Source organism: Rhagoletis pomonella, unplaced genomic scaffold (assembly GCF_013731165.1).
Source record: "Rhagoletis pomonella isolate Grant_MI unplaced genomic scaffold, Rhpom_1.0 Rhpom_scaffold_00003, whole genome shotgun sequence".
NCBI classification, from domain to species: domain Eukaryota; kingdom Metazoa; phylum Arthropoda; class Insecta; order Diptera; family Tephritidae; genus Rhagoletis; species Rhagoletis pomonella.
The window spans coordinates 69,637,776-69,654,556 of record NW_023458557.1 but is presented as its reverse complement, the minus strand read 5'-3'; the positions used below and the strand labels follow the sequence as shown (position 1 = coordinate 69,654,556).

General features: G+C 35.5%; 1 protein-coding gene across 1 annotated transcript in view; it reads left to right on the top strand.

Moving 5' to 3' along the window:
• The window catches only part of LOC118735416 (Down syndrome cell adhesion molecule-like protein Dscam2), a gene marked incomplete in the record, with an annotated part of 127,945 nt that overhangs the window by 80,601 nt on the left and 30,563 nt on the right, over positions 1 to 16,781 (top strand).

Below are 16,781 nucleotides of genomic sequence, written 5' to 3'. Positions count from 1 at the left end.
GAAAAAATGTTCACGTTATTCAAAATGCCAACCAATTTTAACTTGCACTAAGTAATTTGCAACTCGTAAAAAAATATTTTCACCCTTTTACTTGACGCCATTTCAATTACCTAACTGTTAACTGAATTTTTTTCGCCAAAGCATGCAAAAACACACACAAACACGAACACTAGTACATACATAGAGTATAAAGGAACATGTTGCCGCAATTTTTCCATTTTCATAAAAATGATTGAGTTACCAGTTAACGAAAATGAAAGAAAAATAGCATACATCGGCATGCACACACGCATGTGCATATGTACATTAGGCTGGGTTGGTCCCCATACAAAAAAATTTTACAATATTACTTTGAGAGGGTTTTGGAATTATAAAAAACTAAAAACAGCTATAAGCAAAATTTTTTAATTTTTTATTTGCGACTCAATTTCAAAGTGTGATATATAACTGAAAAGGTTTTTTTAGTATTATACAACTGTCTTTACATTTTTTTTTCATCTTGATCTTTGTCTTTACATATGTTTATTTCTATCTCGATTTTCTTCTAAACGCCTATCCTTTCATTATATTTTTATCTACATATTCACCTTTCCTTATATCCTTGTAAAGGTGAATATGTAGATGAAGGAAAACCGTTGCTGAACAAGTTTCTTTAATTCAGTATCAATATTAGAGCCCACAGTAAGAACGCATTTTCTAACCAACCAATTCCGTCACTAACGCCGCTTAACCCACCGTTACTGAGATAAGTTTTACAACACGAGTCTTCGTTCTTAGCTTGAAGTAGACCACTTTCATTTTTATGAAACCAAACTCTTCTTAAACCAGGGGCGAATTGCGGACTTGTTTTTGTGAACCAGCCTAATATACATATGAACATACATACATATGTATATTCACATACATTTGAAATACCTACTTTCACACACGCACACCCACTTCAAACTAAGTATTTTAATCGTTCAGCTATTTTTTTTTTGTATTTTATTTAATGCTACTTTTCCTTTCACATATTTTTTTTCGATTTCATATCGTGGTGTTTTCTTTTTTTCACCGCTATCTTTCTGTTATTCCTGTGCATTCGGCGTGTGCATGTTTTTCTTCTTTCTCGTGTGCACTTCGTTATTGTTTGCTTTTCCTTATTGGCTTGCACACGCACAATTTTTCTGCCAGCAGAATATAAAGTTGCAGCAATAAGTGCACGTGCCGGCATGTTTATATTTTATTTTCTTGCACACAAATTTTATTTTTTTGTTTTGTATTCGAATTGTGTTTTCTTTGACATGTCACACAGAAGTATTGATGAATTTTTAAAATGCAATGATAAATGGTAATTAAGTTTATTCGAGCGCAAATAATAAAAGAGTTGTTTTTACAAGTACTCTTATAAAACACGGCCTTAACGAAAAGTGTAACTTAAAAAAAAAAAAATGCATTAAAATACGCTTAAAGCAGCGCATTTTTCCACTCCCCTAAGATACGAAAAAATTCTCATGGGGTGTTAACAGTGCATCGTTTCACAAAGGACTAATTTGCTATGCACATTCGAGCTGTTGTTTCTTCATTCGATTCCATCTAAAATATCCAACCATCTCTTCCTTCAGCATCGCCGAACTTTGCATACTAGTGACTCATTTGCATATTTGTGCTAAAAACCTAAACCAACAAAAAATAGTTAGTCTGTTCCGGGGCTGTCCACAAATAACCAGCATCCACGTGCATACTTACCAACTTATGTACATACATACTTCTGTATAGTACGAAAATATCCAGTTGGAAAGTAATCCATCAATGTCATTGTCATGTCAACGTTGCCATTGATGTTTGCTATAAGCGCTTGTGGTAATCTTTCTGTAACCGGCGTATAGGGTTTAAGGGTCCACTGAAGTCCGTAGCGTCTGTTCACCATGAGGTGCGCCTGCAAGCGTGTGTCTGTCATGGAATAAGCGGCGCACTATAAAGACGCATAGCTAATGCAATTCTCTGACTTTATGGTGGCTGCTGTAGTGTAGTGGTTAGAAGTGCGCTCCGCAGGGCCTGGGTTCAAGCCCGGTTCAACCTAACATAAAAAAAAAGTAAAAAACGTAAAAAAAAATTTCTATGGCCCCTCGACAGGCATTCGCAAACCTCCGAGTGTATTTCTGCGTTAAAACTCACTGATTTCCTTTCAGCCGCTACTGATATCGGCCGAATTCTCGGGGTACTTAGTGTAACCCAGTTTCAGCGGAGTCCGGCCCGAGCGGACGACTCCTTTCTCCGCTACACGCAAATCATTTATGGGTAGAAAACGAAAATTGCTCCTCAATTCCAGCTCAACTAGAATTACAGGGCCACCTAGTTGTATTACGGCAGATAAAACAAGTAGACAAGTAAGGACATAGCAGGGGCGGCTGCAGCCAAAACCATTATTAAAATGATATGCCCTGGTACGGTATATACAAAGGTTTGTACCGCTGGTTAACCGAACGGAGAGGCCGGTAGCGAACACAGCGAAGATGCAAATTTTATTCGAAAGTAAAACCCTGATGGTTCCAATAAGGGTCCCACATGTTATGCTCATGTTTATGTCAACAACCACCTCTTTACATGCGCCCTTAACCCAACTCAACTTACACATTTCTTCCTTTGATCCGACCGCATCGAAGCAACAAGTTTCCGAGGTCTACAATTAGTTGAGCTTAACGACAACGATTGAAGATAAGCCAATTGTAAGCAGCTGCTACAACAACAACAGGACGTGCACTAAATTAAAAAGTCTAGATTTCGAAATCGAATTTTAAAGTAATTTTAATGTTGCTTTGCCCCAACGAACGGGGGAGGAAGACGTGGTCACGTTACCAAAAAGACGCAAATTATCGACTCGGAGTCTGAAATAGATCCCATTTTAATGACAGTTGAAAAGAATAAAGAATACAGGAGCCGCTATATTGCAGGTTGGTCAATACGGAGTAAATGGGTCCAATAACGAAAAGTTAGCCATTATATAGGCATGGGAGTACCGACAAGATTAATTGTGGCTTCCGATATTATTTAGTAGAAACTTTTAAAAGGAAAATACACATCCAGAAAATGCTAAACAGCTTGTAATTCTGCCAATAACTTGAATTATATTGGAAGTTGGAAATATTGGCCGGCGTTTCAAAATTTTTAGCTACATCCTTCCAGCTAACGCTAAACTCGTTTTTCGATTTCCTCCAGCACGAATCGTATACGTTAAAAAAATTTGGATTATTACATGCGTACTGATTTTAAAAGTAGTTACTGCATGCTGTTAGTCTCTCGATGACATGACTGAGACATACTGAAAACATGCTCTCCGAGATTTTGCTCGCAGCGAAATCAAAAGCAACCGTAAGACAGATAAGCTTGCGAGTCGCGGCACAACATTTCGGAATACCACATATGTATATGAGTTAGTAATGCAGCTGACACTTGTCACTAACGATGATGACAGAACACCTTAATCTTAAAATTGAAGAAATCCGCATAACTATGGAAGCTTTCACCAAAATCTACCTAATATCATTACAATGGACTAGGCTCCCAAAAGAACGATTGCTGCTCAAGTCGCATGGGCATGAGTGGAGAGAAAGTCATATCCAACAACTTCTTTTCCATTGCCCAGTACTAGCCAAATCTTAGATCAACATACATATATTAGAAGTCTTCTCATATTTCTTCTAAGCTCTTATTGGTCTTATTTAAACGGGATTACTTTATTTAGAGAAACCTACTCTGCGGTATGAGAAAGGTCTGGCTCCTAGGTGGTCGACATCAGCACTGTTGCCTAACGTACTCTATGTATACATACAGTATTGGCCAATACAATAGCACCCCCATTTCAAAGTCATATTGTTTGCCACTCATGTTTATTTATTTATTTTTAAGAATTTTCAATTAAAATACAGTTCATTCTCTGACAAAACTCACATAAACTTAAGTTTAAAACTTTTTAAAAGTCCGCAAAAAAGTGCAACAAATTTTCACCCAAATTTCAAACTTTTTTCTCAGAAGCGGTAGAATTTTTTTGAATACACAGTTTTATTGCCCATTCAATTTTAGTCTAATAATGTGCAAGTTTCAAGTGGCTAAACATTACCGTTGATTTTTTAGAATTTAGAACTTCCAACTGAAAGCAGCAGCGCTTTTGGGGCGTTTAATTCGCACTTTGTTGCTATATGTACATATGTACATGATTTCAACTACCAGTACTTGAAATGAAACAAGAAATGTATTCACCAGGAATCTCTGCATATTTTTTCACTTTAGTAAATTTTAAATAAACGTAAAAATACTCGCAGAACAAGTTAATAGTAAAAAACAATATTTTTAAAGCAAGCTTTCTAAATATGAACGAAATCGGACCATAAATACTGGTTTTCCAAACATCACGACTTCGGCGCCACATTAATTAATATGCGTCCAAAACTAGAGCCTTCGATTTCCCGAGATTGTTCGAGAAGCAATTTCTCGCGAGGAACGCTTTCTCACGAGATTCTCGTGTATCGAAAAACTCGTTATACTCGCGAGCTTCTCAATGATCAATTTAAGGAAGCGTATTTAATTTAGGGTATTTAAACCCTGAATTGTTGAATTTCTTTCAAGCGCAATACTCGTCGCTCTCCAGAATATCAACCATGTGCATTGTCCTTTCAAGTGAAATCTGTATTGTCCAGCCATAGGGAGGAGCTTTACAAATACCAGATTGCACCGTACCTCTCCATGTATTACTTTTACTCAATTTCTTTGCCGGAGGCATCAATTGCAAATAATGCACATACATACATACACAGCATATTGTATGCACATTAGGGTGGTCCAAAAAAAGTAAAGTCGGAAATTTAATGCTCTCACCCCCTAGGATTGTTCTATACCGAAAAAAAGTATACCCCTGTTTTTTTATTTTAAAATCAAAATATATTTAGAGGTCGCTCAAAGCGCTTAAAGTTTCCCATGTATTTTGTATGGGGAAAAAAAGACTTTTCGTAGAAATGGCATAGAATCCATGAAAATCCAAATTTTTAAATCTGAAAACTCTGCTTCTCTTCAGAAGACTTCAGAGAATAATGTTCAATTGTTTATTTAAACATTTTTTAGTTTTAACTATTTTTTAAGGGTCTCCGAAATATCCCCAAAAAAATCAAATATACAAAAAGAAATATACAAAAGAAAAAAAGAAAAATAGTTAAAATTAAAAAATGTTTAAATAAACAATTGGGCCGTATTCTCTGAAGTCCTCTGAAGAGAAGCAGAGTTTTCAGAATGAAAAATTTTGATTTTCATGGATTCTATGCTATTTCTACGAAAAGTATTTTTTCCCCCATACAAAATACAGGGGAAACTTTGAGCGCTTTGAGCGACCTCTAAATATATTTTGATTTTAAAATAAAAAACAGGGGTATATTTTTTTTCGGTATAGAACAATCCTAGGGGGTGAGAGCATTAAATTTCCGATTTTACTTTTCTCCCATATATATTTGGACCACCCTAATGTACATACATCGAACTAAATTCTTCTTATACGCACAACGTTTTTTTTTTTTTGTTTGTGACAATAGAATATTTAACATTATTTCTGTTTGTGTTTTTAATACGTTCGATATGCTCTTACATACTAGGTATGTCTCGATAACTACTCAAAATTGGTCGTGAGAATGGCGATACCCGAGATTGTGTCGGGAACTCGCTTACTCGATTTACCGGGTATCGAAATGCTCGAGAATGTGCGAGCAGCAAACGAAAGCCATATTCTAAACATGAACCAAATCGGATTACAAATACGGGTTTTTGAAATAGTATCTCGAATACTGCGCCACCTAACGGATTTATTCATTTTTGTATTGTATTGCTATCGGGTTCGGAGCCAACTGTGAAATTTCAAGTCTCTAGGTCATCGAGAAGTTGGTTAAAAATTGATTGCGAGTTTTACCTCAAACAAACATACAGAGCAAGTTAAATAAAAGCTTTAAAAAGAGAAGCGAGTTACGGCATACTTTTTAATTTAATGACTAATCTTATATACAAATAGTTCTAGAAAGGTTGGAAGGTTGGATAGGACCTTTGTGAATTAATGATATGTATATTAGAATGCATCACCAAAAAAAGTTGCGGTTTTTCCGCCGGGACTAAAAAATTTATTATATTTTAACACGTCCACCGAATTATTTCGGAAAAATATTAAGATTTAAGCGAGCTGGACCGATTTGAAAATACCTGCAAAAATGGAGTTTTTTATGAATAAAAATAGTTTCTTAAAGAACTTATTGAAAAAAGTCCCCTCAGATGACAAAACAGATTAGGCTTAAAAAATCTGCAAAATATTTAAAAATCTTGAGATTTTTGATGCTGCTGTTTTACTTTTTTCAAAGATTGATTCACGAAAAACTTAAATAACTGGGCCAAAACTATTCTAATTTAGACTTATGGGATCTCGGTAGAAAGGTATTTTCCCACTATTTTTATTTGTGTGCAAAAAAAAGTCAGTCGTGTCCCAATTTTTTTTTTTTAAACCTACACATCTTAATTCAACAGCATCTCATTATTACGATTCCGTTCAAAATTGTTTTATATTTTTTTTAATATTTTTATGTATATTTTTAAAGCTTAAACCGTTTTGTCATTTGAGGGGATTTTTTCAAAAAGCATCTTTAAGAAACTATTTTTACTCATAAAAACTCCGAAATATTTTGGTGGACGTCTTAAAATACAGGGTTTGAAAATGCTGTAATTTTTTAATTTAATTTGCTTTTGCTGTGCTTTGACTTCGGGATTTATGATATCGAAATATGTATATATGTAGATATACACCATGCTGCAAAACTTCATGTGCACAGCATAGTCAAGCAGATCACAGCATAGAAAAAGCACAATCACAGCAAATCGTAAGCAATTAATTTTTTTCAATAAACTGCCGATAAAAGGAATACAATTTTCAAAATCACAGCAAAAGCGAAGCCGTTCGAATGAAAGTCAAAAATTTCAAAGCAAAGCAAAATCAAAAATAATAGTGCTGTTAATGCTGTGCTGACAGTTTTTCGAACCCTGTTAAAATATAATAGATTTTATAGTTCCAATTGAAAAACAGTACCGATTTTTTTTTATATGGGGAGTGATGCAGTCTAATATATATATGTATAAATGCGCCGTAATGCGCGGAAAAAATGGTTGCCAAACTATACAAAAAAAAAAAACTTTATTGTCGAATATAAAAAAAGTCTCCTTTATACTGTACAATACTGTACAAAAAAAAAAATGTTCGACTAACTTTTTTCTTTTGTTTATTAGGTACGGACTTAAAGTCATACAAGTGTCTCTCCCCGAAATAAGTAAATTTTGAGTATCTCTTGCTGTAAAACAAGTAATTTTTAAGCAAAAAACAAAACCGACTTCAATTCTCGTACACAAGTTTAAGATTACCGTTAATTTTTTACTAATCACTGGATCATCGCATCAAAACCAAATTAGTATGGGACCACCTTGTTAAAACAAGAATTATAGAAATCGGTTGGCGTGGTCCAAAGTTATGCGGTAACGTACTTAAAAAAAAATAAAAGATATTCAGACGAATTGATAACCTTCTACTTTTTTTGAAGTCGGTAAATGTCGGTGGATGTCGACCACAGCGAAGGAAAGGAAAAGGCCATATAATTTGCGGAATCTGCTCTGAAATGTATTGAGGATGCAAAACCTTTATTTACTGAAATACCAATACCAATTGTAGGAGCGGAAGAGCGTCACATTCAAATGAAGAAGTAAAAAACAAAATGGAATATAAAAATAAGGCCTAAAAAAATTATGTAATAACTAAAACTAATAATAACACTAAATCTATTAGAAAAAGCGACCCAAGGCTGTTGCAGTGAGTGTTACGACAAAAATTAAAATTTGCCAGCCTTTTTTTGGATTGTGACGTTCTTCAAGCAAACAAACAATATGTATTTAATCCATTTTTACATTTAAGAGCTAAAACTAAGTTCTCAATAATAACTTATTTACATATCAAAAACTGGTTGGGTTGTTTATTAAAACTGTATAAGTTTAGAAAAAGTCGAGAGGATCGAAATTTTCACTAAACGCTCGAAATTTTTAAGAAAAACCTTTCGAGTTTAAAGTTTTCCGGCTTTTTTTTGAGCTTAAGAGAATCAGCCAAATATTATTAAGTAATTACAATATGATACGTTTTTTCGCTAATAAATATTATGTACGCACTTACTTTTATATAAAACTCACAAAATGAAAATTATCATATGGAAGTGCTCACACCGCACTTCTCTGCACCTCTTCACCTGCTCACCTCATGCGCACTCACTCGATCACGCCTGTTTGCTTGCAAAAACGTTTTCGCAACTGATCAGCATGCAGCACAAGAAAAAAAGCTCGAATTTTGCACAACGTTAAACTCAAATTCCCCCACCCCCACTAATAAACCCTTAACCGCCTTTTCCCCGCCCCACCACCCCTAAAACTATTTTCTGCATCCATTTTTACTGCATATACATATTTACTGTATTCATTTCAGCAAGGCATCTCTATTTACCCTCTCTCTTAACTAACTATTAAGCTCACATTCATTGCAATGCACCGAATTTTTTTAAGCACAACATTTATGTTTTTTCTCTTTTAACTGTTTTCACAAGTTTTTCGTCTCTTTCTGCTACCTTCGCTTTGATTTTCTAATTTGTGATCTGTTTTTATTTCTTCTTTCTGTCTCCACCATTTATGTTGTGTGCATTCCACGATTTGCATTTTTATAAAAATTTTGCATTTCTCTGCATCTGAACCTGCATTTGTATTTGCATCAGCATCACAGCAACAGCAAAAGCATTGCGCATTCGCGACGCGACGTCATGGTGCGGCGCTCAAATGGCGCTCACCGCACAGTTGTGTGTTTTGTCAACATTCAACGTTCATGCGACGTACACACACACAACGCAACCAATAACCTGTCAGCTGTTATACTTTAATTCGTCACTCATACGCCCTGGCATACGTGCGTAATATTTTGTAGGTATGTACGTTTGTGTAGTGGAATTAACTGCATGATGCAGCTGGTTGCAGCTGTGTGTGGCCGTCGTTTGGGCGTACGAGCAAGACAGAATCCTCATTATGGGGCATTGTGTTGTGTGACATGCGGTCGTCCTTGGCTAAACAATGTTTATGGGTAATGGTCAAGTGGTTTGCGGTCAAATGATTTATACGAGAGTTTGCATTGAACCAAATCGAAAATACAAAATCAATATGAGTGCGTGCAGTCATACAAAAATATTGGTTTGTATAAAAATTTTAAATGTGGGCAGCAAAAGTACAAGGCGCAACATCGATGGCTACGATTAGAACAGATTAAAGACTATTTGGAATGTTTTTATTAGAAAATACACACCCAGCTGTCGCTGATTGTTAAGAGTAAATTTCAAAACATTGTAAACATAACACGCACAATAACATTTCTAAACTGATTTGAAAATACTGAAAGTTTTCTAAATCTTATGGACTCTAATGTCCGTTTATTTATTAAAAGTTGCATGTTAACCAGCAATGATTCCCAGCACTCGGCTGATTTGTCTCCCTGTGACTTCTATCTGCTCGGTAGAATTCAGCACTGCTATGCGAACGTTAAAGCCTTTCCAAAGTACTAAAGGCAATCGAAGACTTGCAGCGTATTCGTTTCTATCTAAAACGTTACCTTCTCTTTGCCATCTACGCGTAAATACCAAAAAATTACCCCTTTTTAAGACTTAGAGCCGTCGGTGTATATTGAAGTTCAGTCTGAATAAGGACCTAAAACTATTGGTTTTCACATTCTAACTGCACACTATAGAAAAATTCTCTTCAGACCTTTGTTAAGGAAATGAACCGCTCTGAAGGTATCACGAACGATGATACAAGGCCAATGTTGTCAGAATTTCCATTTATGGATGGCAATTTGAACTGATTTTCAAAATTTTAATTAAGGCGACTTTAAATCGCCAACTCAGCACAAAATTTAGGAACGACATTTAGTCGACATCCTTTGACCAAATGGCTAAACGGGAAGAGGAGTGATTTCATACTGGTTGCAAATGGCGGATGAGCTCTTCTTGATGAGAGTCGAATAAAATTAAATTAATTTTCTAGCTAGGAAGCTAATCGTTTTGATTTCCTCTTTGCATCAGCATGAATGCACATTAGAGTGGTCTAAAAAATTTTTTTTTCGAGATAGGGTTTGGGGCACCTTCCAAAATTTTTCCTCTTAGCCAAAGAGGCGCTGGTATCAAACTTTACTCTTTTTATGTATAAAATTAGACGATGCTCATATGCTACTCTAGAAGTAAATAGTGTGTATATACATACATTAATCATACAATTGGTTAAGCAACCTAAAAAAATTTTAAGTTTAAATTATCTAAAATAATATCACAAGCTTCAGTTGTCATGGCAACAGTGGCTTAAAAAAAAAATCACCAATATTATTGCCCTGCTTTCCAGTACGAAAGCTTTAAAGAACCCTTGTCCACTAAAAAAATGAAGGCCTCTATAAAATTTGTATGTATGTACAAATGTACTTAATTATATAACAAAACATAAACTTGACCCTTATCGAAATGTCGAAAATTTGATGGAAATTGAAACCACAATTCGAAAAACAGGTTAACAAACGCAAACCACGCAACCACAACTCAAATTCAAATAGGCAAATGGCGCAAATCGCTCCGAGGAAAACCGCATGAAACTTACACACGTTCACTGGAAAGAAAACATAAATGAAAGTGTCACGCCCCCTAACCACCTAAAAGCGTGGGCATTTGGCGCAAATGCAAGTTCTCAATTGAAAAACAAAATAAAAAAAAATAAAAATAAAAATTTAATCCACAACATTGTTTGTGCATTAAATTTGCGACAAAAGGCAAGCAATGACATTTGGTTCATTAGGAATAACTTTATTTTTAGTTAATTTTTCTCTTAACTTCGTTTTCACAAATTAAAAGCTCTGTTTATGTAATTCTAATAACAAAAAACATAGTCATCTTAAGAATTTATACAATTTTGTATTCGCTGAGTAAATAAAGCTTCCGCGTTCAATTTCATGCGTACATTCGATTGTGTTCCATTCCATTTCGTTCCGCTCCATTTCGATATGTTTACGTCCAAAAGTTCCACCCAAGATTACACCATTCTCATTCGCACGTGATCTGAATGTCGGCGACCGCACGAGCATACAATGTGTCATTGGCACCGGTGACCTACCGCTCACATTCACCTGGCTCAAGGATGGACAACCGCTGCAGCAAATGGCCGCAGCCATCACATCCTCCTCAGCGGCGGCCACCTCAGGGCATAATCGCCTGATTGTTGGTGGTGGTGGTGGTGGTGGTGGTGGTGGTGGCGGCGGTGGCGGTGGTGGTGTTGTTGTTGGCATTGGTAGCGGTTTAAACTATGTGTTCCGCGATGGCGGTGGTGGCGGCGGTGTTAGCGGTGGGCATCATAGTGGTACCGGTGGCGTTGCTGCATCAGGTCCATCAGGCTCCACGTCCTACGACGACGATTCGGCCTCAGCATCAGCAGCTGCGGCGGCATCTATGTCAACGAATGCGGATGGTAGTAGCGGTGGTCTAGATGGTGGCGCTGGCCAAGTGACAATTCGCCAAAATGATGATTTTACCAGCGCCCTCAGCATCACAAGTGTGACGCGAGCACAGAGCGGCACCTATACATGTCGCGTCCAAAACGATGCCGCCACTGTATCGCACTCTGCACAGCTACGAGTCAATGGTATTTTGTTGTTATTTTATTTTTTATTTTTTTTTTGTGATTGTAATTAAATGTTTTGCATTGTTTGCTTGTTCCACGTATGTATATACATATTTGTAAGTTTGTAGGCATGTATGTAGAGTTGGCTTGGTCGACATTCATTTAACGCTTGCATGAGCAAATTGCTTGCATGTTTTTACAAAATTTTATCTTATGTATATTTTTTATGTGCCTATGTGTGAGCATATTTGAGGCACTTTGCATGTTTGCCTGCTTCGTTTATTTATTTTCATTTTATTGCCATTTTTGGCCACTTTCATTGTTTGAGTTTTTTCCTCTGTTTTCGTCTAAATTTTTGGCAAAATTTATAGCCAAATGCATGTTAGAGCACATAAAAGCACATTCACAGATACATACATATGTATGTATTTTGATCTATAGGTTCGTATATATGTAAATGCATGCCTTCCATTACGTGGAAAAATAGTATAGTATAGAAAAAAGTTTTACTTACGTACATTCATACATATATTCTTCGTTATTGGTTGTAAGTGTTATAAATGAATGGATTCACTGGCGCACATATAATTGCAACACATATATATAACGGGTATTTGTATAGCATTTTTTCTGCCCATATAAAATACATATAAATTGTATTCGCAAGTATTTATTACCCATTTTATTTTTTGGGCAAATAATCTTTCTGTATTTCAATTTCAGCCATTGAATAAAATTTATATATGAGTATATAGATATATATATATATAGCACAATAGATATTTATCACAAATACACAGTTACATTCAAAGCTCTCGTTGAAAATAAATTCGTTTTTAACCCCATCTACATGCAAATATAGTCCATATATAGTGATATCAATACCCCGTGTATAAAAGACTTAACCTTAACCCTTTGGCTGCCATGGAATTTTTAGCAAGTTAATAAAAAATATATACATGACTAGCTCGTGCCGCAGCTTTCTCCGCGTGCCCCATATAGTAAAATTTCCTTTTTTAAACGTCTTTCGTTTGATATCACTGATATCACCTATGCATATCTATTTCAAGAGATCAAATTTTTGTTTTTAAAGAGGTGGCAATACTCGAAATAAATAAATGAATAAAAAAATTTATTTTAAGTTAAAGTTTTCTTGAACTTGTTTTGACAAATGACATCAAGTAAAATTTCATTTAACTTTTTCCCCTCTTCAAGTATGTGTTCGAAATACAACTTTCCTAAACATCTTTCGTTTAAGCTTTTAAATAGGTGGTAAGCCTTTTAATATATATTTTCGAAACATACTTTTTTGTAAACCTCTTTCGTCAAAAGATGTCGTATATGTACTGTAATATTTAATTTAGCTTAGTAACAAAATTTTCTAATACTTTCTAAGGCGTGTTGCGTCAGATGATGTCAAACGCTTTAAATAAAATATTTTCGAAAGATAGCCTTCATAAACTGCTTTTGTTTGGCATTCGTAAATATATTATTTAACCTAAAATTTAAATGGAATTTGGTTTTTGTTTTAGTTTTGGCAACCACGTCTAAAAATATTTTCGAACTAAATCATGTTACGTCAAGTGATGCCGAATTTTGTTGTCTTTAAATTAACTTACTGAATTAATTTTAAAAAAGGAGTCAAGGCTCTTTTGAAAAATTTTTTTAAATGATGTGAAATAACTTGTTTATTAAATTGAATTTGACGGCTTCAATTCTCTTTGGGACCACGGTTTTTTGGCATCATACTGGACAAAAGGGTCGAATTTTTTCTGATTTTTGACTAACGTATTCTAGGTGTTCTTTTGGGCATTGGCAAGCATTTAATATGCGTTTGAAACCCAAATACTTGATGGATATTACCCAGTTTCGATCCTTGGTTCGAGGAAAAACAAATTTTTCTCTAGCGCGATCTGTCAACGCCCTCAGACCATATTTTGGCCATGAAAGAGCTTCTCGCAAAGTACCACTTGCAAAAATTGCTTCTTCCATTTGTATTTGTTCTTTCTTTCCTAAAAAAATTCTAGTAAATACTGTAATCCAAAATGCATATTTAATGAAGCAATCTGATTTCCTACTAGTATGCCTATGCTAAGGGAGGATCTGTGGAATTCGCACTCTACAAAGTTATTACCGGGATCGAAAAAAAACTTGGCTTCACAAGGCAAAAATAAAGTATGTATTTAACTAGATGTGGAAGGAGTTTTCCCAGAAGCGATCGAAGGATCACTGTTCCAAGTTGGGTTGAGTCCGCTTCTGTTTAGCTTTGTTCGTCTTCAAATAATTCGTTTATATCTGCAGATATGTGTCAAGATATACTATACTAGGAGGAATACTTTTCTCCGCTTGTGCAATACAGCGATGAACATCCTCCAAATACTTACGCAGATGACCTGGCCCTAAAAGTAACCGAAAAATATCCACACAAGTTTTAGTTGCACTGCTGCAGAACGACTTAAATATCGTGGGGTATGGACGAAGGAGTGTAGTGCCAATCGGGTAAAAAAGTTAATGTTCCCTTTACAAGCAAAACTAAATTATGTACTTTGATTTCAATTTCCGACAATAAATGGTGTAGCACAGCCCCTTCAACTCAAGTGAAATTCTTGGGCGTTGAGGCGCAACCCATGAAGGGCATTACCGCTCAGTACGCTTGCACAGAGCGATCTCAAATCTCACATAGTGCACTGTTTTCATACGGCAGCCGTAAAAGTTGTCAAAGTACAAAGGCCGTCCTGCATAGTTATCGCGGATGCGCTGTCTTGCACGCTCTATAAACCTCAAGAAACCCTTCTCCAATGTCTTTTAATAGACCTTTTTGGAAAATTTCAGACGAGCTGTAATTATGTATGACTAAATTGATTACAAAATCGCAAACGCACCAGATCCTGCCATTTCAATGTTCTCACCAATTCCGCCGACACCGAAGACTTCAGCCTACAGAACACCTCCTTTCGGTATTGAGAACAAGTTCTCCACACTTACTCCTTTTGAGAATGATGGAGAATGCAGTTTGGTTTATCAACTCTTCTTTTTACCTGCGCACAGCAACTATCTACTGTAATAGCTAGCGGTGTGAAAACTTCTCAAAGTGGCAACAGAATGTAGGAAAGTCCCTATCAAATTTAAAACCGAATTTGCGTGTGGACCAAGTCAAAGAGATATACGGGGTAATTGCAATGCCAGGCGAACTTGCGAGGACGAAAACCTGGACATACTGCCTGCAAATCATTGCTTAAATTACATTTCTTCGATGAGGCAAATAAAAGATCGACGACATAAGCCACTTGTTGGGCTACCCGAGAGATCTGGCCCACTTTCATTCGTTTATAATATCCACTACTTAGGCTAGTCACCGAAATTGTGGCCGGCCATTGGCAAATGGATTAACCGACCAACGTTTTCTGCTACAGTCGCCGTGATGAAAAAACAAACGAAAGCATAGAGAATTATCTTTGCCACTGCTCTGTCCTTTCGTGGACTAGAATGCTAATTTTACCATCACTTCTTTGACTGCCTGGCGGAAACATTGGTTCAAACGCGCAATCAAACGCTACCACAATGGGCCCACAGTTACTAGTTCTGCCTCTCTCTTCTACCCGATGGAGGCAGACTGGTTAACCTTCAATCTTCTAGAGTAATAGATGCACAATTCTATGCAGAAATACCAAAATAACAAAAAATAATTTGCGAAATTAGTAAATAAAAAAATTAATTTAGCGCTGATTTTTTTTTTGTATCTTTGTATCTTGAACGGTTTAAAATCAGCTAGAATTGTTCTAGCGGAGATATTAATTAGCAGCGGAGTAAGCTTTTAACTACTAAGGGCAGTTTTCTATCCAGCCTGGTAAAGATAACCGGCGCTTTGACCGGTCATCAATTTTCAACAGGCAGTCGAGAAAACGGCCCTAAGAGCATCTTGGCAGTCAAGGTGTCAAGAAAATCTCGAAACGACAAATCTTTCTTTTTAGTATTACTTTTGTGACAAATACTTATTTATTTACGTACAAAAGTAAGTATGTATGTACCGACAAATATCAGCAACATTAAGCTGTAGTTTAATGCTATCGATGAATATGCTGCGGTTTTATGCTTATGCATACGAGTACGTATGTAAGTTTATATCATGTAGATATTATTTAAACTTTTTGAAAGTTAAAGCTAAACTTAGAAAAGTTTTAAACCAAACTAAAATTGTTTTCAGTCTGCTTTGAATGTATATGTGTTTTACCAGTGAGGTAATGGAGTTGGCTATAGCCGCTTCGCTCTGGTTGTAGAATTTTCTAAATATAATTTACACATATCATAATAATTTTGATTGAGTTAAATTTTATACAAACTCAATTATTTATCACTTAAAAGTTTATAGTACGATATATTTTATATTAAATGGAAGCAAATGAAAGAAACTCTCAAAAACTGTTTGGGTTTATCAAAGGGTAAATATGAAAATTACCAAAAATTGTGTATTTTAGAATTTTAGAATCGAGTTCTAAATCGATAAAAATATTTTTTGTTCCCGAACTCTAATCTGTTAACAATTTACTGTCATATATTATATAAGGATTCTGCGATAATCGCGTATATTCAAAAATAATAACACAGTGGTCGGATTTTAAAGTTGTTTTTTTGGCAACGGTTTTGATAGTTTATCTAACTTGATTGGAGGCCTTTAAATTCAATGGCGTCCCCCGTTTTGTAAGATTGACTTCAGTTCTACATAGATAACGGCATTGGGAGTTGCCCCTGGGGGTCCTTGAGAGCATATTTGGAAACAGCTTTACATCATAAATTTTAAAATGGAAAATCTTTTAAATTTTAATATTTGTTTAACGTAGGGTATTAAAAATTATTGACATTATTATATGTATATTGGGCTTTATATTTTTTAAGGGTACCATTCCTTTAAAAAATGTGTCTTAATAAAAAGCCCGACACTCTTTGATTAAATATTTCATTGGAATATTTCGTTTACCTTTTCTCTGTCGACGAAAGATATTTCAGTTTGCAAAGGTTCATTTGAATTGAACTCTTGAACAGTTGACATCCTCGCC